Source organism: Triticum aestivum, chromosome 2B (genome assembly GCF_018294505.1).
Source record: "Triticum aestivum cultivar Chinese Spring chromosome 2B, IWGSC CS RefSeq v2.1, whole genome shotgun sequence".
Classification (NCBI taxonomy): Eukaryota; Viridiplantae; Streptophyta; class Magnoliopsida; order Poales; family Poaceae; genus Triticum; species Triticum aestivum.
In genome coordinates, this window is record NC_057798.1 from 79,671,645 (window position 1) to 79,675,165 (window position 3,521).

Consider the following 3,521-nt stretch of genomic DNA (forward strand, 5'->3'; position numbering starts at 1 on the left):
CACGCCAATTTTTGGCCAACTTGGGCTTTTATATTCGCAAACTTGGGCTAAAACACGTCATTACATATAAAAACTAGTCAAAAAAACTTGCTGAAGGTCGAGAAGTCGCCGTCGTCGCCGCCATCGTCGGCCTTCTCCTCCTTGACTCGGGCGCCCCTGCTGGACCCCTCCCCGGCTGGTGGCGGCGACAGCGGCGTGTCGTCATCGTCATCGCTGTCGTCGATGATGACGACGCCGCCTTCGTCGCGGCCTCGGCAGCGCTGCGCGAAGCGCTGTAGGGCGGCGCGCTGGCGCTCCCTTGCCATCTTCAGCGAGTCTTGGCGTGCCCATTCAAGGGTCGCGTCGTCGTCGAGCTCGACCTCGCCGTGCTCCGCCTTCACCGGCGCCAGCAACCCCGGCTTCGTCTTCACCGGAGCCAGCCCTGGCTCCGTCTTCACCGGCGCGAGACCAGGCTCCGTCTTCGGCTTGACGAAGCGCGGGAGAGGAGCCGACGGGGGCGCGCCGGCCGCCCTCGCTGATGAAGATGCCGGCGCTGCGTGTACGCCGGCCGAGCGGTGTCTCCGCTGCGGGCTCGGCCTTGACGCCGAGCAGTGATGGAGTGCCGGGGGATTGGGAGGAAGAACGCGACGAGGAAGAAGAGGAGGAGGAGCCGAACCTCCTCGGCGCCCATTGCCTGTCGCGTCGGCGGTGCGTCGAGGCGGCTGTCCTCGCCGGGGGGTACACCAACGGTGGGTTGTTGCCGCCCTCGAGGTACGTTAGCACGCCATCGATTGTGCGGCCGGGAACGCCCCACCAGAGGTGGCGCCCCTTGCTGTTCTTGATGCCGCCGACCACCGGCGCCCCGTTGGTGGACGCCAGCCGCTGCTGCTGGCGGCGCTCGAAGTACGCCGCCCAAGCGGCGTTGTTGTCGGCGGCGTACTGGGGAAGGGAGCGCTCGACGTCGATGAGAGAAGCGCGCGCGATCTCGACCTCGTCGGCAAAGTACGATGGCCTGGTGACGGCGTCGGGCAACGGGGGAATGGAAACTCCCCAATTGCTGAGCATCCAGCCCGTCGGCCCGGCGCGCATGTCCGGCTGCGCCGGGATGTTCACCTATAACAGGAGTCAGGACTCCTGTTCGCGGAGCGAACGACGGCCGAAGCCGTTGGCCGCCGCCTCGTCTCTAGGGAAACGCTCGGCCATCGGGGAGAGGGAGTGGCTGGGGAGAAGAGATCGGCGGGAGAGGGCTGGGGTGGCACTCCAACGCAGGCGAGCGAGACCATATATAGCCGCGCCTGAGGGAGGGGAGGCGTCGGCGCGCGTCGGCGCGCCGCCCCGTGACGCGCCGCCCGTGAGGAAACAATGGCAAAGCTGACCGGAGGCAGCCTTGCCATTGATTCCCCGCGCGCTGACGCGGCTGCCCCACGGCGCTTTCGCGCCAAAAAAGATTCGCCCGGCGCCCCCGAGCGCCCCCAGCGCGCCTGGTTCGGGTTGGGTCCGCCGGCGCCAATTTTGGCCCGAGCCGGCGAAAAATGGGCCCCTGGGGACGCGACCGGGCCGATTTTTTGGTGCCGGCGACCGAAAAATCGTCTGGGGGGCCTTGTTGGGGGCGCGGCTGAAGATGCTCTAACCTAGACAGAGATGAGCATGAATCACCTCTCCATTCTCGAACGATTCAGAAATCGACGACGACGAGCAAGTACTGAAGGGCAGCACCACATGCAACATATGCTGCAGAGTGGTCAGACAGAGAAAGGGCCAAGCTCACGGGGGCCCACGATGGCAGGCAGGCCCCGCGTACGCTTCAACGCTAATGGGGGCCAGCGGCGGCGCCGGCGCCCCGGTCCAGCGGGCTCCAGCAGCAAGCAGCGGTTAACGGAGAAGGGCCCAGGCGTACTGTTTCCGGGCACAGGAGCCATGGCCTCCTCCGTTGATGAGTGACTAGTTCCCGTTTTGTTTGTTGTAGCTTGTAACCGTCGCATCTAATGGCGCTGGACAAACCCTACACGCCACCCACTTGCTCCAGCCCCATCTTGGTGCAAGTACGCACGTTAGCGGTAGGTTTGCCATTTCCGGCGCTGCGACCGGCCGGTAGTCGGTAGATCGGCAGTACGTACTACGTCGAGCGGTCGCCGTCGCCGGTCGTTTTTGGTTGGTGCCCGCGCCGCAGAGGTGGCCGGATCAGATCTGATCGGCCATGCATGCATGCATTATCATGTTGTGCATCCAGCTTGGATGTGTGCCGCCGGTGGGGGCTCGCCCGGCTCGATCAATCATGCAGAATAAGGCCAACTCCACCGCGTGATCCCAAACGGACGTCCGTTTTGTCCGAATTCTGTCCGTTTGGGTAGCGATTTGGGGTCGTGTCCAGGCCTGTCCTGGGATGCGGTGGACGTGCGTCCAGCGCGCGGCCGCATCCATTTGCGTCATCCTGTCCGTCAGGGCCAAAAATGCCCAAATTGCATCAAAACTAGTTTTCAACCCAAATATTTGTCTGAAAATTAAAAAAGTTTTACAACTCATCTGAAATTGTCTTTAATAAAATAGTTTTACAACCAAATCGAAATTGTCTTGAGTGAACCTAAATTGGACCAATACATCTATTGGTTGCCAATGTGATCCCAGACGTGCTCAACCAAGTCATTTTGAAGATTCAAATGAGTGTGCCAATCACGCATCTCACGGTGAAATTGGACAAACTGTTCAAATGTGGCCGGGTCTTGGTGCAGGGGCTCAACATTTTCACCTTGATAATCAAATCCTTGGTCGAAGATACTCTCATCACGCTCGTCCTTGACGATCATGTTGTGCATAATCACACAAGCAGTCATCACCTCCCAAAGCTTCCTTTCATCCCATGACAGTGCAGGGTTTCGAACGATACCCCACCGGGATTGAAGCACACCAAAAGCACGTTCCAAATCCTTTCTAACACTCTCTTGCATTTGGGCAAATCTCTTTCTCTCCTCACCTTTGGGTTTCAAGATTGTCTTCACAAAAGTTGACCATTGAGGATATATACCATCTGCTAGATAGTATCCCTTGTTGTACTGGTGGCCGTTGATCTCAAAGTTGACAGGTGGGGAGTGGCCTTCTGCAAGCCTTGCGAAGACTGGAGAGCGTTGCAGCACGTTGATATCATTGTGAGAACCTGCCATGCCGAAAAAAGAATGCCATATCCAAAGATCTTGCGATGCCATCGCTTCTAATATGACAGTGCACCCATTAACATGCCCCTTGTACTGGCCCTGCCAAGCAAATGGACAGTTCTTTCACTCCCAATGCATAGAATCTATGCTGCCAAGCATGCCTGGAAAGCCTCTAGCTGCGTTGGTCGCCAACAATCTCTTTGTATCAGCGGCAGTTGGCTGTCTCAAGTACTCTGGGCCAAACACCTCGATCACGGCCTGGTAAAACTTGTACATTGACATCAGACATGTTGTCTCACTCATCCGCACATACTCGTCCACCAGATCGCCTGGAATACCATATTGAAGCATGCGCATGGCCGCGGTGCATTTCTGATAAGAGGAGAACCCAAA